The sequence below is a fragment of the Ovis aries genome, chromosome 6 (genome assembly GCF_016772045.2).
Source record: "Ovis aries strain OAR_USU_Benz2616 breed Rambouillet chromosome 6, ARS-UI_Ramb_v3.0, whole genome shotgun sequence".
NCBI classification, from domain to species: Eukaryota; Metazoa; Chordata; class Mammalia; order Artiodactyla; family Bovidae; genus Ovis; species Ovis aries.
This window is the reverse complement of record NC_056059.1, coordinates 40,020,566-40,044,825: the sequence shown is the minus strand read 5'-3', so window position 1 is coordinate 40,044,825 and position 24,260 is coordinate 40,020,566.

Here is a 24,260-nt window from a genome sequence, read left to right as displayed (position 1 = left end):
ACAAAGATCAAACTGACATCTCTCACATCTCCTGCCTTGACAGGCAGATTCTTTACTACTGTGTCACCTGAGAAGCCCAAAACCATACATCAAAATATTATAAATTCCAAAGATAGGCCACTCTCCAAATCTGATTGATAAGAAGTTTCAAGATCATTAAAGACCCATGTTGTTTCCATCTCTTCTATCTTACTTGAGTTTCCCTGGTGGCTCAGAAGGTAAAGAATCTGCTTGCAATGCAGGAGACCTGGGTTCAGTCTACAGGTTGGGAAGATCCCTTGGAGAAGGGAATGACTACCCACTTCAATATTCTTGCCTGGAGAATCCCATGGACAGAGAAGCCCTGGCAGGCTACAGTCCATGGAATCACAAAGAGCGGACATGACTGAGCAACTAACACTTTCACACACAATCAACTTTCTTGTCTTTGACATCATACTCAGGTAGATAGTAAAGTGGATAAGTGTTCCATCTGGACACGGTAAGGCCCAATACCTCCATCATACCAAAAAGGAAATCTTCCTGGATGCATACACAGATTTCACTAGTTATTGGCCAGATTGATCACATGCTTATTCCCAATCAGTCCCTGGATGAGAAGCTGGATTAGCATAATTTAATTGACTAGTTACTTAGGATGGGCTGGATGTAGGAGAATCAAAAGCATTTTGAAGTGCCACTTCAGTTTCATCCCCACTAATGCTAGGTATTATTGTAAACTTCCATATCTATTGGTTTCTCATAAAAAAAGTATGTTTGGGTACAATATACACCATGAAAAAAGTGAAAGTGTTATTTGCTCTGTAGTGTCAGACTCCTTGCAACCCCATGGACTATAGACCGCTAGGCTCCTCTGTCCATGGGATTCTCCAGGCAAGAAGACTGGAGTGGGTAGCCATTCCCTTCTATAGGGTGATCTTTCTGTACCAGGGGTCAAACTTGCATCTCTTGCATTGCAGGCAGATTCTTTACAGTCTGAACCATGAAAATACACCATGGTTCTGCACAAATACTGTTGACTAATTAAAAGAATGAATGAATTAATAAATTAATAAACTGAACTTCTCAAGTCTTTAGTTCAATTGGGCTGTACTCTACCAGGTTGAACACTAATAGATTGAGAGAAGAGACAAACGTTCTTAAATACAAAGAGGATATTATATGCAAAGAAAGGATATTGAGCAATAATACTGCTCAAGAGCTCAATCATTATTTGGAGGAATCTATAAACTGACTGTAAATTAAAACGTGAAAATAAGTGTAGACAGAAGTGAAATTTAAGCTCTCAATGGGGGTAATCCTTCAGCAGAAATGGCCTCACACTATTTTTCTTGGATAATTTTGAGCCCCATTGTATTATCTGAAGGAGGCCTATTGAACAGTGATTGACTGGTGTTGACCTAGTGTTACACTCATTTTGCACAAAAACTTCTCTGCTATAATGCTTGGTGAAGTTATACATTGAAGTCAATCGTGATCCTGAAACCAAATGAAATCATTCACCCTCTCCTCAAAGGTTTTAGCATGACATGTTCTAATATATTATAATTTTGAAAAGAGTCACTTCTCCTGATGGCTAATTATTAACTTTCAAATGGATGCTGTACAAATTGCAATCAAATATCTCTACCTATTCAATACTTACGTTGTCAGGAAATATAATTCCACTTTAAAGGGTTTTGTGGTTTTACTGACACCCAGATTTCATTGTTCTGGTTTTGGTCTCCTCTCTTGCTGCCTCTGGGCAAACTGGAATACTACATTATTGAGCTTTATGCTTTCAAATTCCTTAATGTGCATCAGTGCACAGAATAAACATTCAGGTGATTTCCAAGCTTTTTCTTTCCAGTTTAACTTTTTTTTTTTTAACTTTTGTCTAAATGTTGTAGAGATGCCATGCCCAGCAAGAGTGTTTAAACAAGTGCACTCAAACATTACATGTGAAAGGTTATACTGCATATTCACTTTTTGTTTCCCATTTTAACTTGACTACTCTTCACATATGGCTCTAAAATTTGAACTCGTGTTTAGAATGTTTAGAATCTTTGATTCCAAAATTCATGCATATATGCTAATATGCTAAAAGTGATAGTCTGTCTTCATTAAATCTATCCCTCCAGGAGGTTTGGTTAGATGTTCCTTCTTCCAGCTTCTGTAACACTTTGCCCTTCTCTGTCTGCATCACTCATCACATTATATTGCCTGTGTCTACATCACACATAAAATTATCAGCTCCTTACTAGCAAAGTCAGTCTGTTTTTGTATTACCAGTCCATCATTTCCTGGGCTTAAGTTCTCAATAATACATAATAAACGGTAGACTAAATTAATGAAAGAAGAAAAAACACCTATTTGATATTTGCTTCCCCTTAAAAACAGTAAATTATTTTGTCATTTATTAGGGAAAATATATAAAAGATATGTCTCAAACATCCTATTACTAGATTCTCGAACTGAAAAGCAAAATGATTAAAACACCTTAAAGAGAAGAACAAAACAGAAAGTTGAAGCCATTCCAAACCATGCTGAAAATTCTATCCAATAGTGCACAAAGTATAATTTTTAGTCCATTTATGCACCAGTGACCTAAGTCTTTCAAGTCCCAATGAGTCATATCCCGAAAATCATGAAATAACCAATGACTCTGAAAACTTAAGGACTTTGTTTTCTAGGAATCTTGAAACACTTTAGATAGGTGGCTTTTTGGACATCAGCTAGTTTTGCCTTTTATTTTAGATTAAAAGAAGCAAAATTCCAGAGATAGGACGTGATTTACAAAGATTAGCTCCTAGGCACAGAGAGAGGAATTCAGATGCTAAGTAGTCAAATCATCACAGAATACCCAGTGATTGGAGAGATAAGAAATTTCCTGGACAAAATAGGAAAAGCAAATACTGTGTTTCCAGATCACTAAAACAGTTTTTTTAAGGCAGATGCTGCTGCTGCTATTTTATGTTAGGGAGTGGTCCTCAAGGAGCATGTACTATCTAGAGACATTTTTGATTCATCACATTGGGGATGTGTGGGAAGTCCCACTAGCATCTAGGGAGTAAAAGTTGGGGATGCTTCTAAATATCCTTTGTTGTTATTATTCAGTGGCCCAGTCTTGTCCAACTCTGAGACCCCATGGACTGCAGCACGCCAGGCCTCCCTCTCTCTCACCATCTCCCAAAGTTTGCCCAAATTCATGTTCATTAGATCGGTGATGCCTTCCAGCCATCTCATTCTCTGACACCCTCTTCTCCTTCTGTCCTTGATCTTTCCCAGCGTCAGGGACTTTTCCAATGAGTTGTCTGTGCACATCAGATGACCAAAATACTGGAGCTTCAGCTTCAACATCAGTCCTTCCAGTGAATATTCAAGGTTGATCTCCCTCACAATTGACTGGTTTGATCTCCATGCTGTTCAAGGGACTTTCAGGAGTCTTCTCCAGCATCACAGTTCAAAGGCATCAGTTCTTTGGCGTTCTGCCTTCTTTACAGTCCAGCTCTCACATGACCACCTGGAAGACCATAGCCTTGACTATACAGACCTTTGTTGGCAGAGTAATGTCTCTGCTTTTCAACACACTGTCTAGGTTTGTCATTGCTTTCCGGCCAAGAAGCAATCATCTTCTGATATACTGCAGTCACCATCCACAGTGATTTTGGAGCCGAAGAAGAGGAAATCTGTCACTACTTTCACCTTCTAAACATCCTAAAATGCCACAAACTGTCAATAGTGACAAGGTTGGGAAACCCTGCCCTAGAATATAGCTCAGATCACAAAGACTAACGTATGCTAGATGTTGCTAGAATCCTGCTAATCATTCTTTAGTTCAGTTCAGTTCAGTTCAGTCACTCAGTCGTGTCCAACTATTTGCGACCCCATGAATCGCAGCACGCCAGGCCTCCTTGTCCATCACCATCTCCCGGAGTTCACTCAGACTAGATGTTGCTAGAATCCTGCTAATAGTTCTTTAAAGTATATACAATTGTACATACATGTGCACGTAAAGCCATTCCAGTATTCTTGCCTGGACAAGCCCATGGATAGAGGAGGCTGGTGGGCTGTACTGTCCATAGCGTAGCAGAGTTGGACACAACTGAAGCAACTTAGCCTGCGTGCATGCTCACACATAAAGTCATCTGTAGCATGGTGGGGCTGTATCCAGAGGAACTGCCTACGAAGTCGGCATCCATGAATGGAAAAATTTCTCAGCTTCTCAGTGTCCACATGGGAATGCTATGAGGCCATATTTCTATAGACATACTTTAACTACAAAGAAGAGCCTAGATCCAAAATAACATACAGAATCAAAACTAGGAAATCAGCCAGAAATCAAGATTGTATTTGCAGTTCCCACTCCGGGAATGTTGTGCTCCTTCATTCTCCCATGGCTCCTCCTCCTTGGAATGCCACCTCAAATATCACTTGACAGCCCTTCTTAACCACCCAACTTAATTTGCCTTTGCCATCTTCAGTCATTTTCTATCACACTTCTGTTTTCAGTACCTGAAGTAATCACTTTTGTTTATTTAATTGTTAAATGTTTTTCCCCTATCAATTCCATCAGGGTGCTAGTGGTAAAGAACCTGCCTGTTAATGAAAGACACATAAGATATACAGGTTTGATCCCTGGGTCAGGAAGATTCCCTGGAAAAGGGCACAGCAACCCACTCCAGTACTCTTGCCTGGAGAATCCCATCGACAGAGGAGCTTGGATAATTGCAGTCTATAGGGTCGCAGAGAGTCAGACATGACTAAAGCAACTTAGCATGCATGCATACAACTTAGGAATTACCTGAGATCCTGCAAGGAAAAAAATGTAAGACTTCAACTAAGGCAGTCATAGAAACACCAAGGAAATATGATCAGGAGGTATTGAGAAGGTAAAATTTCAACAAGACTCCAACCAACTGGAAGTTGGAGATAAAGGGGGGGAGCAGTTTATGCCAGTTTCTTGTCTTTGAAGGTTGGAACTCATCAAAACTTTTATTGCAAGCTTCCTCTGTGCCAGAGACTGTTATAGGTGGTGAGAATATAAGAGTAAACAAGACAGATAAAAAGTGCTTCTCTTCTTGAGATAATATTTAGGCCAATTTTCTTGTCATGCTTGTGTCAAGCATGCAGACTTGATACCATTAACTATGATTGGAACAAGGAGGAAGAGAATGTGTGAGGAAAGAAGAAAATAAGTTCAATTATGGGCTTAATAAAGCTAGGACACAGATTCTGGTGAAGATGTGCAATTGGCAGATGGGTGGAAGAGTCTGGTGCTCAGGGAGCACTCTGGGCTGGTTTTACTGGTGGTCCTGTGATATTGAAAACTGTGGGGAAAGCAGCAATCAGGGAGGACAATCTGATAAAGCCATGATGCTCTTTACCTGCCACATGGATAGGTGTTGGAAAGGGATGGCATTTATTTAGTTTATCCAAGTATCTTATGCAGAGCAGCTTTCATCTCAGACCCTAAGCAAGAAGTGATTTATTCCTTTTAGAGTGCTTTTAAATTTTCCCTTTTCTTTGATAGACCCAAGGAGGAGAAGGTGAAAATGAGCAGGACCACGTAAGGAGAAGCTCCAGTCATCATGTCAAGACACAATCTCTTTCTTCAGAGTACACACCCCTTCAAGCTTCTGGCTCAAGTCAAGGAGTTATTCAGGAGTCCATGAAAGAGGCAGCCAAGTAAGGTGAGTTGCTAGTAGACGGATCTACTCACTTCAGCTGAAGATTCTCATGTAAAAATATGGGTGTGGTGAGAGGATGACCTTTCATTTGTTCTCAAAGATGTTAGAAATCACTCAAATCTTTGTTGCAAATTCCTTTGTTCCAGAAACTATTCTAGGTGGTGAGAATATAACAGTGAACACAACAGGCAAAAAATACTGCCCTTATTACAATTATATTCATGTGGAGAGAACAGATAAGAAATCGTTGAATCAAGAAACACATCAGATACTGAGAACTGAAGAGGGACTGGGAGCTTGATTTTAAGTAGACAGTCTGGGAAGACTTTACTGAGAATATAACATTTGAGAGATAGGTAAAGAAAGGAAGCTATATATGGGTAGAGCAGGAAATTGTTTTTTCAAAGGAAATAGCCAGTGGCATGGCCCTACATTAGAAATTCAGCTCTTGACTATGCTTTAAAGGCAGAGCCAAGAGGATTGGCTATGAAATTAGATGTGGAGTGTGTCAGAAAGAAAGGGAATAAAAAGTGTCTCCAGGTTTTGGTCTGGAGCTCTCCATAGCTGAGACAGGGAAGGCATATAAAAAAAGGAGGTGGGGAATTCCCTAGTGGCCCAGTGGTTAGGATTCCATGTTCTCACTGCTGAGAGCCCAAGTTTGATCCCTGTCAAGGATTAAGATCCCAAAAGTTGTGTGGTGTGGGCCAAAAAAATTCAGGAAGGAAGATAGTTTGGGACAGATTAATTTCAAGACGATAAGATGGAGCCCAAACTTTTGCCCTTTCTTAGTGGTGTCAGGTGACTTCTTCCTTCTTCTTTGTTCGTGGCTGTCACCTACTTGTGCTTGAACATCCTCCCAGTTTTTGGACTTGAGTGAATCAACAAGTCATGCTGATTCAAACATGATTTATACACTTAGATAAGGATACTTTAAGAGAGCATCAAAAAGCCAGAAGTTAGAGCAAGGTGCCCAGAGAAAGCCAGGCAGATTTCTCTCTCCATTAGGCTACTTACTCCATGATGTAATTCTTTCTTGTAACTTTCCCTAGACATAGAATAAAAAAGCTTCCTACAGAGTTTGTTGTGTCTCTCAGGAGTATACTGTTATGAGGTAGTGAAGAAATGCTTCACCTTACTCTCTTCTATTACTTCCTTTTACTTTCATCATCACTGTCCCAGGCTTGCATTTTAACTCTTGCACAGAATCTTCTTTCTACATAACCTGGGCTAGAACAGTTGCCGGAAGGACATCCAAGAGGAGCTGACCAATAGGGAATTAGACCAGAGACTGATTATGTGGCTAGTGGTGCTGGGAGAATTAAGCTAGGAAAATACATTTGGGAGTCAAGGGCTTCCTTGATAACTGAGGTGGTAAAGAGTCTGCCTTTAATGTGGGAGACCAGAGTTAGATCCCTGGATCAGGAAGATCCTTTGGAGAAGGAAATGGCAACCCACTCAAGTGTTCTTGCCTGGAGAATCCCATGGACAGAGAAGCCTGGCAGGTTATAGTCCAGGGGGTCACTAAGAGTTGGACAGGACTGAATGACTAACACTTTCATTTTCACTTTCCAGGCACAGATGATATTCAAAACTTTGGAACTGAATGGCCTCCACAAAGAAATGATTGTAGACAGAGATGAGAAGAGTTCCAAAGTCAAAGCCTCGGGCACATCTGAATTTAGAGTTCAGAAAAGGACTCTGAGAAGCAACAACTAATAGAGGAGGAGACCCTGAGGGTGTATTGTGGAAGCCAAATGAAGAGTGAGTCAAAGAAGTGTCAAGTGATTTGAATATTAATGTGAAATATCCCAATTTTTAATATTAAGAAAGAAACTTGTAAAAAACACACAGAGACCATCGGAACACTTATAAAGATAATTTGGTCTTAATATACTTATTTGCAAAATGTAGTCTGGTGGGAAGGTTTATGATAAACAGCCTTCCTCCTGTTCTTTTCCAGCAGTGCCAAGACCATATCTTACTATATACTCCAAAGTATATTTCTCAGTTACAGGATTTCCCACCTGGATCTGAACTTAATAGTGATAGTAAACAGAAATATGGTACTTACTTTGGGCCAGGCATTGTTTTCATCTATCTGTCTGCCTATCTATCTATTATCTGTCTCATACACAAACATACAGTCATGCATGATAGATAATTTCTGTTATTATCTCCAGTAAAATTCAAGATAATTGAATTATTGAGTGTGTAATTAAATTGCCAAACATTATGCAGTGAGCATAAAGCAGAACGGGATTTGGACCCAAGTTGTATGTGGCTCTATGGTCCATGCTCATAATCTCCAATACTATCTCAGGAATTGTGGGCTGGATGTCTGAGTATATGAGCTGCCAGGATTATATTAGGCATCATCATTTCACCTATATAGGCCCTCCCTTTTCCTGTACTGATTCAGGGCCCTGGTGACCCATGTTCCTCAAACGCCTGGGGAGGGGCATATTGGATTACATAAGGAATGTGGTGTTTGAAAACATCTTTCAGGGAATTCTAATACACCTTGCCCTGCTCCTGCTTCAACTCAGGGAAAATCACCACATTACATGGCTTGTATGGATATCTCTCATAGGGATGGTAAAGTCATTAAATTGAAGTTTACAGAGTATTAAATGTCAACGGTGTGCTAGATTCATATCACACACTTCAAAATGCTCAGCTTGTGGGTGGCTTCATTATTTATTTGGAGGTTTGCCTGACAAATATGTTTTGCATAAAATACCTAATTTTTAATGTTAAGTTTTGCTGTTTTGGCTAGATCACACTTTGTGACCCTTAAGAATTGCTCTCATATTTGGCAAAAAAAGTTAGCATGATTACTGATAATTGTTGCTTTTTTCAATTCCCCCCACTTCCTTGTCTTCTGTGGAGAGAACATTATGCTTATCTTACTTTCACTTTAAGAATTATAAGAGAACCAAACTAAGATCTATGCCGGATGATCAACCTGTTCATAATATTCCTTGAGTAGTTTCCCAGTGATGATAGACATGAACCTAGAAAAATATAAATTTTGGAATCTAATCACATCACTTTTTCTTCCTATATTCATGTTTATTTTCTCCTGATATATCCCCTATATATTTGTTTTTGTCATGCTTTCCTCAAAATGACACATTTATACTTAAAGTAGTATGGAATTGTAAAATAGCAATCATTCAATACAATTAACAGCAAATGAAGATCTATAGCTTGGCCTATTTAAAAGAAATCAGTGGTCCCAGTACCCTGGAGAGAGGCTTTACCTCACATAGGACCCACCTCTACAACTGTCCCTGATATGTTTCATTTTCTATCCTCAACGGAAATTCTAACGTTGCCTAGACCAAGAGGCCTAAGGCTTACCAAAGAACTATGATGTCTGGGCAAATGTTCAGCCACTCTTTGGCTTCAATAGTATGAATGATATTTCTGTCAACTAAAAATTATTCCCCTGCTCCCCTTCCCTGAATCTGTTGTTCCACTATTCATTTAAAAATTCAAGTAAAACAAGTCTCGTGAATGAAATATAAAATAATTTCGCTAGCTTTGTCTCCTAAATTTATAACAATGAAAAAATCAAGGAAAAAAAAAGCAACAGAATACATTGTTTTATGGATAAGAAAAACAAACACAACAGAATCAGAAATGAAACAGCATTTTCAAATTGACTGAGTTATCTGAATCTTAAACAGTTAACTCCACTTTTTGTTTGCCTTGTCTTCTATCCAGCTGAAGAAACAGGAACTGGGGGTGTAGAAACACTCAGCAATAACTGTTATTTGGATAATAATAAAGATGAATGTGGCATGAAGGTCTCATAATGCAGGCAGATAACATTGTTAAAGAGAAACCTCAACTGGTTATTCCATGTTCTGCCAGTAACAATCCAGGGTGAGATAGTGAAATCTGTTATTGCTGATTTCTTATGGAGACTTTTTCCTTAATGGTATAACATAGGTCAGCATAGTAACTACTGATATTTTCCTGCATATCATATTATGCTCTGAAAGTTGCCTCATTAAATTTATATCAAATGGAAAGTGGGGGTGCATTTAGAAAACCAGTGTTGTGACTCTGAAATTATAATATTTCATTTTTATAACTTTGGCCTGGTAATCACTAGAAGCAATGCTTTCCCCAGAGATAAGATTTTTCTTTTTATCAGCATTATTCTAGGGGGAACAATAAATAGAAACCTTCTTGTATGTGAACATTACCAAGAATTTTTCATGGAACAACTTGCAGGTCATTCCCCATGCAGAAAGTACTGAAGCCCTTCAAAAAACCATCTCCTCCAAACCTGGGTACCGGGATAGAATTTTAAGACTGTATTCTAACTGGTCTCCCTACTACCTTTCTACATCTATTCAGAGTAATCTACCTTACATGCAAATCACTCTGTCATTGTCATTCAGGTTTCTTTTTTCTTTTCATATTTTCTTTTTTAGTTTTAACCTAATTTTATTTCTGATTAATTAATTAATTCTCTTTTAATCAAATATTTGGGTATAGTTGAATATCAATATTGTATTAGTTTCGGGTGTACAGAAAAATAATTTGGTTATACACATACATTTATCTGTTTTCTTTCCAATTTTTCCCCATTTAGGTTGCTATATAATAACTATCCTTTTCCCCCACCCTTCCCTCCAATAACCATAAATTTGTTCTCTAAGTCTCTGTTTTTCTTTTCTAAATAAGTTGATTTATAGAATTTTTTTTAGATTTCACATATGAGCATATCATCATACTGTATTTTTCTTTCCCTCTTTGACTTACTTTACCCAGTATTACAGTCTCTAGGCCCATCCACATTGCTGCAAGTGGCATTATTTCCTTCCTTTGAAAGGCCCAATCAAAAATGGGCAGAACACCTAAGCAGACATTTCTCCAAAGAAGGCATACAGATTTCCAAAAGGCACATGAAAAGATGCTAAATAGAAAAATGCAAATCAAAACTACCATGAGGTGTCACCTCACACCAGTCAGAATGGCCTGCTTCAGAAAATCTGCAAACAATAAATGCTGGAGAGGGTGTGGAGAAAAGGAACACTCCTACACTGTTGATAAGGAATGTAAATTGGTACAGCTGCTAAGAAGGACAGTATGGAGGTTCCTTAAAAAACTAAAAATAGGACTACCATATTATCCTGCAATCCCACTGCTTGGCATATATCCAGAAAAAATATTATCCAAAAGGATACATGCACTCCAGTGTTCACTGTAGTGCTGTTTAGGATAGCCAGAACACGGAAGCAACTGAAATGTCCATAGACAGAGGAATGAATACAGAAGCTGAGGTACATATATACAATGGAATATTACTCAGTTATTCAAGTTTTCTTATCTTTAAAAATGGGGATAACATTTGCACCTACCTACCAGAATTTGTCAGTGGTACACTTAGCATATTTGACACCAGAGTGAATCATCTTGTGACAATATTATAAAATTATTTTCATTAATAACAATTGAATACAATAAATAATAACAATGGCTAGAAAAGAAACATAACAATATTCTTTCATTGCAATTTGTGTACATAGTCATGCCAGCAAAATTAAATACTAAAAGCTGTTATATTACAAAAAAGAAATAGATTCAGAATTTTAACTATATTTCTATTTTTTACATTAAAAAATGTATACCTATAATATTGTTCTCCTACAATGATGACGAATTGAATAACAATTAAATAGGAGTAAGGGATTTTAATTAAACATGTTATTTTAATTCTAAAATATTTCAAGTCTGAACTAAAATTTTCCCTTATTGGGCAAAAAGTACCTCCTGTATTCTTCACTATTTGATTGTTTTAAATATTAAATTAAATAAAATTTGAAGTGACCATGTAAAATGACACAACTAAAGCTACTAAAAATCACAGGAACCTGCAATTACGGGATTTAAGAAAACAAATGATAGTTTTCAGGAAGTAGTATTTTATCACTGACATTTTTTATAATTGCCAACTCATGGTGATAATCATAGCCTGTTTTATAACTGTTTTAAAATATGCTATAGATAATGCATCTCTTTATTGTATATATCAAGTAGTGAACTGACCCCAGTGTTTTGCCTATTGTGTGCTGCAACTTAGGAATTTAAGAGGGTTAAAAGGATTAACACCTGAAGCAGTTAGAAGAGGGCCTGGCATATAGTAAATGATCAATAAATATTATTTTAAGTAACTTGTTGCCTTCCTATATTTGCTTTCTATATTATAAAGTCAGAGTCCAATCTTATTGACATATTTAAAACCAACCATAAACTGGTCACACAGCTTTCTTCCACTTCAAGTATAAAGTAAAAGATTCAGGAGCACAGAAATTGCATTGAAATTTATCATTCATTCACTGCCGAGTCTTTTCTGCTAATTTGTTGCTGGCAAGCCTTCTCCCCCTTTCACATCCAACATCCAAGTAAGCATTGTCATTCTTTAAGGTACAGCTTAATTGCCAATTCTTTTTCTCATCTCTTCTCTGCTCAGCAAGAAGTCACTGTCTATTCAATCATATGTCCATCTATTCATCCATTTGTTTCCTCAGCATCTATTATCAGAATGCTTGTTCTCCTCATGATAATCTTCTAGAAATAAAGAATGAATAAGATCACAGTTGCTGAAAAGGAAACTCTCCTACACTGCTGGTGGGAATGTAAATTGGAACGACTACTATGGAGAACAGTATGGAGGTTCCTTAAAGAACTAAAAATAGAGCTACCTTATGAAGCCTGTATCCACTCTTGAAGTCCCACTCCTGGGCATATATCCAGAGAAAAACACTGGAGAAAAGAAAGAAGAAAGACTATTTTGGTTGTTGCAGGCATTGTTCACAGGATAATGATGAGTTGCTTAAACTAGGGCAGTGAGGATGGATTTTCAAAGTTTAGGAAGTAAAATTGTCAGGATTTGGTGACTGGATATTAGTTGCTAGGGACCAGAAGTTCTCAAATATGGTTTCTGAGCCAGCTCAAAACACCAGCAACTAAGAGGGATGAAACTGGAAGAGATGCCACCAGTCACCAGAATTGGTCTTACGTCTTGGGAGCAGGTTTTGTGGAAAGATAATGTGTTCCTGTTTGATATTTGGTGTGAGGAGTTTGTGACACGTTAAGGTTGAGATGTCAAGAAAACATCATTTGAAATTCACCCCTAAAAATACAAGAGTGGAAGAGAACACTCAAAGAGAGAGAAAGGTGAGGAGAGATTTGGCTGAAAACAGAGCCCTGAGTCATACCAAAGTTCCAGGAAAGACAAAAGGGGAGATGTTGGCCAAAGAAATTGACTGAGAAGGAGTGGGTGAAGAGGCAAAAGGGAAACTGGAAGAGAATGATTGTTGGGATGCTATTTTGCATTAATATTTACTAGAGCTCTATATGAATTTACTTGTTTCCTCTGCTAGAATTCAATTTTTTGAGGACAAGAACCTTGCCTTTTTCTGTCTACTAGCATAGTATTCAGCATTCAGTAGGTGCTCAGGACATGTGTGTTGAATTAAAAAAATACAATATTCATTAACAGAGGTGATTTTCCACTACTTTTTTTTTTTTTTTTTTCTGAAGTGTCGGAACATTTAAATAATCAGGACTGGTGAACTGGGACATAGCCAATGTTGTCTGGTGGTGGGAGCCTATGATGCGTCATTCTTATTCCAATAGTTTGCATTCTTGTAAGTGATCTAAATTTGAGTAACATTGTGCTTGGGTTAAGAGCTCTTAAATGGACAGCAATTTGCAATTGTGCAGAAGAAAAGCAGTCCATGGAAGAAACCGTGTCAGTCATAATGAGTCAATGTAGATTCCAAGACATTATGACCAAATTAAAGAAAACATGTCAAATAAGTTGGAAACCAGGGGCCATAGGGAAAATGCTGTAATAGGAATCTTGCCGGAAAGAGCCTGTCCAATCTGTTTAGGCAGGAGGTATGTGCCAGGATAGGATGATTTATGTGGAAAATCTGAAAACCTGATCCACACCCCATTGAAATTAGTGGATCATGGGAATAATATGTGATTATTATGTTCAAAGTCAAAGGGCTTGATTTACTATTCTCAATAGAATATCAAACAGGTAGTGAAGGAGATGAGAATATTCCTCCCAGAAAAAGCAATGCAAAGGCCAAAATTTCTCATAAAAGTGGAATGTACTTGGAAATAAGTGGGTTTTCTGATACCTAGTTCATAATCAGTTTTGCATAATGGAAAAAGAACATGTTTTGAAGTCTTACTAACCTGAGTTCAAATCCCAATATAGCCAAACACAAATTATATGACCTTGATGAAGTTATTTAACCTCTTGAATGCTTAGTTTTCTTATCTAAAATTGCACTGTTGTTCCCTAACTTGTCGAGTTGTGCTGAAGGCTGTGACACAATGTGCATAAAGTTCCTTGAGTGTTGGGATATTAGGTGCTAAGAAAACCTGATTTTTCTGATTTATGGCTATCACTTTAAAAGGAACTCAGTAGTATTAGAAGAGGGCTTCCTTGGTGACTCAGATGGTGAAGAATCTGCCTGCAATGCAGGAAACCTGGGTTTGATCCCTGGGATGTGAAATGGCAACCACTCCAGTATCTTGCCTGGAGAATTCCATGGACAGAGGCACCTGGCAGGCTACAGTCCATGGGGTTGCAAAGAGTCAGGCATGACTCAGTGACTAACACATACACCCAGAAGCATATGGAGACAACAGCACTAGTTTGTTGGTTATTCTGGTCATTATGTGTTTTAAAAAGGTGTATTTCTCCAAATTATTGAAAGAGCAAACAAACTTCATTTAACCATATAACTTTATTTTATTGTATAAATAAAGGTGAAAGCCATTGTTATAGTCAAGATATGTAACTCTGTAACTGTATTGTTCTGCCTTCATATTACACACACACACACACACACACACACACACACACACACACACGAATAATAACAAGGACAACAATGAAAACATACATTTATGACCAAAATAAATGTTAACATGGGCTGTGTGCTCTGAACAAAACTCTACCAGGAAATGTAGGCAAAGTGAAAAGATAAGATTTTATAGCACTCTGACGACATGATGGAGAATCTGAGGTTATAGGCAAGGTCATAGCAAATTGAAAAAATTGCTGCCAGCTATTTACACCATCCCACAGAAAGTGAGAGAACCCAGAAGTCTCTAAGATAGTAAACTAAAGTTAATTACTGCCTACATTATGATACAGTTAATGTGCTATTTAATTAATGAGGAAGTATAAGAAAATACACAAATGAAAAACAGAAATAGCAATGTACGTGAAGGATTAATTTAATTCTTCCTATGATCCTCAAATTAGAATTGGGAGAGATAGCAATGAATTCATGGATTTGTGTTGCAAATATATAAAGTGTATTGAATAGATTTTCTATAAAAATTGTCTAAATTGGGTTTGACATTGATGAAACTTCAGAATCACATTATCCCTTTGAGATGTGATGCTATGAAATGCTAAATTAATGAAAGATTCTTGTTTTTAGAAATGAGGTTTAAAAATAAATCCAGATTTCTTCCTCAAATTGTGATATTATCTCTGGCCAATGAACAAAAATATGAAAGTATTTATATCTTTACTAGAATTTATAATTTTCATTTGCAATGCTGAGTGTGGATGCCACAGCTCAAATAATTCGTGAACACAATGTCATGTCTGTTTGAAAGGACCTAAAGGTAATCATCAAGATTGCCAGAGAAATATCAATAACCTCAGATATACAGCGGAGAAGGCAATGGCAACCCACTCCAGTACTCTTGCCTGGCAAATCCCATGGACGGAGGAGCCTGGTGGGCTGCAGTCCATGGGGTCACTAGGAGTCAGACATAACTGAGCAACTTCACTTTCACTTTTCACTTTCATGCTTTGGAGAAGGAAATGGCAACCCACTCCAGTGTTCTTGCCTGGAGAATCCCAGGGATGGGGGAGCCTGGTGGGCTGACATCTCTGGGGTCACACAGAGTAGGACACGACTGAAGCGACTTAGCAGCAGCAGCAGCAGCAGATATACAGATGACACCACCCTTATGGCAGAAAGTGAAGAGGAACTAAAAAGCCTCTTGATGAAAGTGAAAGAGAAGAGTGAAAAAGTTGGCTTAAAGCTCAACATTCAGAAAATGAAGATCATGGCATCTGGTCCCATCACTTCATGGGAAATAGATGGGGAAACAGTGGAAAATGTGTCAGACTTTATTTTGGGGGGCTCCAAAATCACTGCAGATCGTGACTACAGCCATGAAATTAAAAGACTCTTACTCCTTGGAAGAAAAGTTATGACCAACTTAGATAGCATATTCAAAAGCAGAGACATTACTTTACCAAAAGGTCCATCTAGTCAAGGCTATGGTTTTTCCTGTGGGCATGTATGGATGTGAGAGTTGGACTGTGAAGAAGGCTGAGAACCGAAGAATTGATGCTTTTGAACTGTGGTGTTGGAGAAGACTCTTGAGAGTCCCTTGGACTGCAAGGAGATCCAACCAGTCCATTCTGAAGGAGATCAACCCTGGGATTTCTTTGGAAGGAATGGTTCTAAAGCTGAAACTCCAGTACTTTGGCCACCTCATGGGAAGAGTTGACTCATTGGAAAAGACTCTGATCCTGGGAGGGATTGGGGGCAGGAGGAGAAGGGGATGACAGAGGATGAGATGGCTGGATGGCATCACTGACTTGATGGATGTGGGTCTGAGTGAACTCCGGGAGTTGGTGATGGACAGGGAGGCCTGGCTTGCTGCGATTCATGGGTCGCGAAGAGTCAGACACGACTGAGCGACTGAACTAAACTGAAAGATAATCATAGAATCTTGAAGATAAAAAGACTAGAGGCTAGAAAAAAAAAGGGACTCTACTGAATGTGGGCAGAAATCATATTCATGGGGTTTTGGTTGATCATACTCAGAATAGAACAAATAATTAACAACTGATACAGCACAAAACTGAATGCTGGGCTTACTCTGGGGGTCTTGGAGACTGGTTTATATAGTGTGGAGACCCTTAGAAAAGGAATGGCAAATAACTCCAGTATTCTTTCTTGGGAAAGAATGGATAGAGGAGCCTGGTCCATGGGGTCGCAGAGTCAAACATGACTGAGTGACTGAGCACTCCACACAATGTGGAAATCCAATGGGGCTTTGCACTGAAAGATTGAGGTGACTAAAGATATGTGGTGTTTCAATTCCTTACATTTATTGTGTGTTATTTAGTCACCAAGTCATGTCCAACTCTTTGTGACCCTATGGATCATAGCCCATCAGGCTCTGCTGTCCATGGGATTTCCCAAGAATAGTGGAGTTGGTTTCTATTTCCTTCTCTAGGGGATCTTCCTGACCCAGGGATCAAACCTGGGCCTCCTGAATGTGGGTGGACTCTTTACCAACTGAGCCACCAGGGAAACCTTTTAATATTTTAACGATAGCTACCGTGTACTGGCTAGGTGCAATCTTGGGTGTACCTCTTCAGTAGTCATACCACTGAAGCTAGAGTGTTGAGGACCCAGCCTCACACATGTATGGAGTTTGATGTGGAAGGTGCACATAGTCCTCAACTCCAGGAGGATGCCACTTCTTCTTTCTTTGGAATAAAAAAGTCTCCACTTGCCAGCCTAGAAAGCTTAGAATTCTGGTCTGGGAGTGACCCCTACACCTGAGCCACTAATGAAAACCATCCTGAGGAGAAATTGAAACACTGAGCATAGCCACACATGTGTGTGGAACTGAAAATCGTTTGCAAGTGTGAAAACCTCAAGTATGGAAACTGATCTAAAACTGGCCTGAAAAAAGAAATTCCTGTAGGAACTTTGTAGAGACAAATTTGAAAGCTCTTCTTAAAGATGTATCCAGAAGCTGGGGGAAAAATAGAATTCTTATGAGAAGAACTTCAACTGAATGCAATACGAGACAAAATAACTCTGCATCCAAGGAACTCCATAACCAAAGACTGTTATCTCATTCTAAGTGGGAGAATTTATGTTTGCAGAACTAAAGATAAATGGGTACCTTAAAGTAAATACCCAGAGGGATGGTACAGGGAGGGAAGTGGGAGGGGGCTTCAGGATGGGGAACACGTGTATACCTGTGGCAGATTCATGTTGATGTATGGCAAAACCAATACAATATTGTAAAGTAATTAACCTCCAATTAAAATAAATAAATTTATATTAAAAAAAGTAAAAAAAAAACATATCCCAGAGCAAAAAAAAAAAAAAACCCTCTAGAATTACAAAAGAAGATAAAGAATTAGCATACCAAGAGAAGACAATGGCACCCCACTCCAGTACTCTTGCCTGGAAAATGCCATAGGCAGAGGAGCCTGGTGGGCTGCAGTACATTGGGTCACGAAGAGTCGGACACGACTAAGCGACTTCACTTTCACTTTTCCCTTTCATGCACTGGAGAGGGAAATGGCAACCCACGCCAGTGTTCTTGCCTGGAGAATCACAGGGATGGGGGAGCCTTGTGGGCTGCCGTCTATGGGGTCGCACAGAGTCAGACACGACTGAAGTGACTAAGCAGCAGCAAAGTAGCAACAATACATAATTAAAAAAAAAAGAATTTGATATTATTTTGGTAAAAAGCCAAATAGAGAGTTTAGAAAAAATTTAATCGCTGGTATAAGTAAAATTAAAAAACTATATAACCATTTCCATAAATGCTGACAAGAAATTGAACATCTATTTTAGATTAAATATGTAATAACATTTCTCAATGTAGTAGTCATCCTTCTAGATAATGTCGTTATTATACTTTTCAGACTTTGTAAAATTATATCATTATGTTCCTCCTAGAATAGCAGCATTAATGAGACATGATAGAGTTTCTTTAGTTGAGTATTTTTTGAGGAAAATTCCTTTCACTATTTGTTGAAATCATGTGAAATCTCTCTTGCATCTTAGAGAGATGAGTAATTAAACTGTGTCATTTTAGCCTTGTGGCTACTATTAACAGAATTACACTTTAGCAATGCCTTTTTGCTTACATCAGAGGGACATTATACTAATAAATGATCCTAGGAAATCCATTGCTATATTTACTGTAATGATATTGTTGATTGTCTTGTTCAAATTTTCCTCTAAGATCTCAATATAAGCAATAATTCAGCTCCTTTTGAATTATCAGTTGGTTTGCTGTGTTAGAGATTTATTTCAATTCTATAATTGAGTAGTTTCTCTTTATATATGCTAGTAGAAAGCTCAGACAATATTTTGCATTTGGAAAGTTAAATTTTGTACATAAACTCAAATCATTTTTTTGTTTTCTTTTCCCTATATTACTTTATCCTGCCTGGGGTTTCTTTCCCTTTTTCTCTCTGCTGGTTGTATTTGACGTCTGTTTTAAAGCCACCTAAACTCTATTATCAAACAAAGGGCATAAATAGATATTTAAGTATTCATGGCATGTTTGTGCTCAGTTGAGTCCAACTCTTTGCCACCTCATGGACTGTAGCCTGCCAGGTGCCTCTCTCCATAGGATTTCCCAGGCAAGAATATTGGGGTGGGTTGCCATTTTATACTCCAAGGGATCTTCCTGACCCAGGAATTGAACCTGTGTCTCCTGAGTTTCCTGCATTGGCAAGAGGGTCATCTATCTTTGTGACAAAACCATCTTTCTTAGCCTCACCTTTCTTCAAGTGAGTTATCTCTTCCTTTCTCGCATGTCTCTGCTTATTGAGAGTTTTCTTGACCATTCTTTAAAAGATAGCACCCACCTTATACTTTCTATCCATCTTTCCCACTTTATCTGTCTCTGTAAGACTCACCACCTTCTGATACACTGAACATACTTTATTGATGCTTATTTTTATATCCTCCCAGTACATTATAGTTATATATTGACTGCTTTATGCGCAGAGTGGTTTATACTTTTATGTTTACTGCTTTAAACATCTACCAAGTAGATGCTTGGGTGTCCTTGTTGGCTCAGTGGTAAAGAACACACCTGCCAATGCAGGAGACATGGGTTCTATTCCTGGGTCAGGACAATCCCCTGGAGAAGGAAATGACAGCCCACTTCAGTACTCTAGCCTGGGAAATCCCACGGACAGGGGAGCCTGGTGGGCTACAGTCCATGGGGTCACAAGAGAGTTGGGTAAGACTTAGTGATTAAGGAACAATGACATAAAGCAGAGGCTTAAATAAAATTTAAATAATATCTGCCTCAAAGTAATTTCAAGAAATAGTACTAGCTATGACATATTTTAAAATGACTAGGGTGCTGCCCATTACACTGGTTTCTCTTTCTTTTCCACCTTTATTTGATGAAGAAGACTTGGGGTCTGTCTCTTGTTTATCTTGTTAAGATCTCCAGATTGAGGGCCCCTATTCTAACCACAAATGCCATTCTTAGGGGATAATTTTTATCAAAAATTTAATAATTTAGTTCTTTAGAGTACTCATGAATTATGATCATATGTATTACTAGCCTTATAATGGCAGGAGATATATTGTTTATATTCACTGATGTATGCCTATGTCATAGCAGGGATTAGCACATAGTTGGAAAATACCTATTTTAATGAATTATGAATAAATATTGATGATAAAATAAAAATAATAGCTTTCTTAAGATATTATTGTGTTCTTATAAGTCTGAAAAACCTTTTAATTAACTATATCAGCTCCTCCTGTAACAATGTAAGTTGAATACTGTTATTACCCAACTCCTCCGTTGTTATTGCAATTTACAACCGAGAAAGCTGAGGCTGAGATATATCGGTTTCATCAACTGACACAGGTAATAAGCACAGAGCTGGGACTTGAACCCAGAGGTTTCTGATTCTAGAACCATATTCTTAAATTTCAATAGCATTACTTTGTACATGACCTCTACTCTTCTTCTGTGCTCGGAATATTTGTTTTGAGTATCATCCTAATCGTCTGAGAACCTCCAGGGAATTTGACTTTGAAGGCCATTGGGATTTGGTTACAGAACTTCCACAGGACTAGGGAAACAGACTCTTGGAGAGCACACGCAAAACCTTGTGCTCACCAGCACCCAGGGGAAAGGAGTAGTGATCCCACTAGAGACTGAGCCAGGCTTGCCTCTGAGTGTCCAGGGGTCTCTGACAGAGGCACGGGTTGACAGTGGCCTGCTGTGGCGTCAGGGCACTGAATAGAGCAGTCCTGGAATAAGTCCTTTTGAAGGAGGTCCCCATTACCCTTAACTCTACCATAGTTTGGCCTCAGGTGAAACTATAGGGAGGGAACACAGCCACATCCATAAACAGAAAATTGGATCGGCTCCACCCATCAAACCAAGACCTGGATGCCCCCACAGCCAGTCCCACCCATCAGGAAGCTTCCAAGAGCCTCTTATCTTTATCCATCAGAAGGCACACATAATGGGAACCACAACTACAGACAATTAACCAAACTGATCATTGATCACAAACAGCCTTGTCTAACTCAGTGAAACTGTAAGTCATGCCTTGTAGGGCCACCCAAAATGGAAGGGTCATGGTGGAGAGTTCTAACAAAACACGGCCCATTGGAGAAGGGAACGGCAAATTACTTCAGTATTCTTCCCTTGAGAACCTCATGAATAGTATGAAAAGGCAAAAGATATGACACTGAAAGATGAACTCCCAGTTGGTAGGTGCCCAATATGCTACTGAAGAAGAGTGGAGAAAAAGCTCCAGAAAAAACTGAAGAGGCTGAGTAAAAATGAGAACAATGTCCAGTTGTGGATGTGACTTGGGATAGAAGTGAGGTCCAAGGCTGTAAAGAACAATATTGCATAAAAACATCAGTTCCATGAATCAAGGTAAATTGGAAGTGGTCAAACAGGAGATGGCAAGAGTAAACATCAACCTTTTAGGAATCAGTAAATAAAATGGACCAGAATGGGAGAATTTAATTCAGATGATCATTATATTTACTATTGTGGGCAAGAATTCCTTAGAAGAAATGGAGTAGCCCTTATAGTCAATGAAACAGTCTGAAATTCAGTAATTGGGGGCAATCTCAAAAATGACAGAATGATCTCTGTTCATTTCCAAGGCAAACTATTCAATATCACAGTAATCCAAGTCTATGTCCCAACCACTAATGCTGAAGAAGCTGAAGTTGAAAGTTCTATGAAGACCTACAAGACCTTACAAAACTAACACCCCCCCTTCCCCCCCCCCCAAAAAAAAAGATGTCCTTTTCATTATAGGGGATTTGGAATGCAAAAGTAGGGTCAAGAGATGACTGGAGTAACAAGCAAGTTTGGCCTTGGAGTACAAAATGAAACAGGGAGAAGACTAACAGTTTTGCCAAGACAACACATTGGTCGTAGCAAATACCCTCTCCCAACAACACGAGACGACTCTACACATGGACTTCACCAGATGGTCAATATGGAAATCAGATAGATAATATGCTTTGCAGCCAAAAAGGTAGAAGCTCTACACAATCAGCAAAAATGAGACCAGGAACTGAGCTGTGGCTCAGATCATGAACTCCTTATTGTAAAATTCAGACTTAAATTGAAGAAAGTAGGGAAAACCACTAGACCATTCAGGTAGACCTAAATCAAATCCCTTACAGTTACATAGTGGAAGTGACAAATAGATTAAAGGGATTAGATCTGATACATAGAGTGCCTAAAGAATTTTGGACAGAGGTTTGTAACGTTGTACAGGAGGCAATGATCAAGACAATCTCCAAGAATAAGAAATGCAAAAAGCAAAATGGTTGTCAGAGGAGGCTTTACAAATAGCTGGGAAAAGAAAAGAAGTGAAAGGCAAAGGAAAAAAAGAAGAGATATAGCCATCTAAATGCACTTCCAGAGAAAAACAAGGAGAAATAAGAAAGCCTTCCTAAGGGATCAATGCAAAGAAATTGAAGAAAACAATAGGATGGGAAAGACTAGAGATCTCTTCAAGAAAAGTAGACATACTAAGAAATATTTCATGCAAAGATGGGCACAATAAGGGACAGAAATGGTCCATACCATTTCTTAATATATTCTGCAGCAGAATATATTAAGAAGATTTGGCAAGAATACACAGAATTGTACAAAAAATATCTTCATTACCCAGATAAACACGATGGTGTGATCACTCACCTAGAGTCAGACATCCTAGAGTGCAAAGTCAAGTGGGCCTTAGGAAGCATCACTATGAACAAAACTAGCGGAGGTGATGGAACCCCAGTTGAGCTATTTCAAATCCTAAAAGATGATGCTGTGAAAGTGCTGCACTGAATATGCCAGCAAATTTGAGAAAACTCAGCAGTGGCCACAGGAAAAGGCCAGTTTTCATTCCAATCCCAAAAAATGGCAGTGCCAAAGAATGCTCAAACTACCACACAATTGCACTCATCTCACACGCTAGTAAAGTAATGCTCAAAATTCTCCAAGCCAGGCTTCAACAATATGTAAACCATGAGCTTCTGGATGTTCAAGCTGAATTTAGAAAGGCAGAAGAACCAGAGATAAAATTGCCAACATCCGTTGGATCATCAAAAAAGCAAGAGTTCCAGGGAAACATCTACTGCTGCTTTATCGAATATGCCAAAGCCTTTGAATGTGTGGATCACAACAAACTGGAAAATTCTGAAAGAGATAGGAATACCAGACCACCTGAATACCAGACCACCTGACCTGCCTCCTGTGAAATTTGTATGCAGATCAAGAAGCAACAGTTAGAACTAGACATGGAACAACAGACTGGTTCCAAACCGGAAAGGAGTACGTCAAGACTGTATTGTTCAGTTCAGTTCAGTCGCTCAGTCATGTCTGACTCTTTGCAAACCCATGAATTGCAGCACACCAGGCCTCCCTGTCCATCACCAACTCTCAGAGTTCACCCAAACTCATGTCCATCAAGTCGGTGATGCCATCCAGCCATCTCATTCTCTGTCATCCCCTTCTCCTCCTGCCCCCAATCCCTCCCAGCATCAGAATCTTTTCCAATGAGTCAACTCTTCACATGAGGTGGCTAAAGTATTGGAGTTTCAGCTTTAGCATCAGTCCTTCCAAAGAACACACAGGACTGATCTCCTTTAGAATGGACTGGTTGGATCTGCTTGCTGTCCAAGGGACTCTCAAGAGTCTTCTCCAACACCACAGTTCAAAAGCATCAATTCTTCTGCGTTCAGCTTTCTTCACAGTCCAACTCTCACATCCATACATGACCACTGGAAAAACCATAGCCTTGATTAGATGGACCTTTGTTGGCAAAGTAATGTCTCTGCTTTTCAATATGCTATCTAGGTTGGTCATAACTTTCCTTCCAAGGGGTAAGTGTCTTTTAATTTCATGGCTACCCTCCTCATTTAACTTATGTGCAGAGAAATGCACAGACTAATGAGAAATGCCAGACTAAATGAAGCACAAGCTGGAATCAAGACTGCTTGGAGAAATATCAATAATCTCAGATATCCAGATGGTATCACCCTTATGGCAGAAAGTGAAGAGGACCTAAAGAGCCTCTTGATGAAAATGAAAGAGGGGAGTGAAAAAGTTGGCTTAAAATTCAACATTCAGAAAACTAATATCATGACATCAGTTTCATAACTTCATGGCAAATAGATGGAGAAACAGTGGAAACAGTGACAGATGTATTTTCTTGGGCTCCAAAATCACTGCAGTTGGTGACTGCCACCT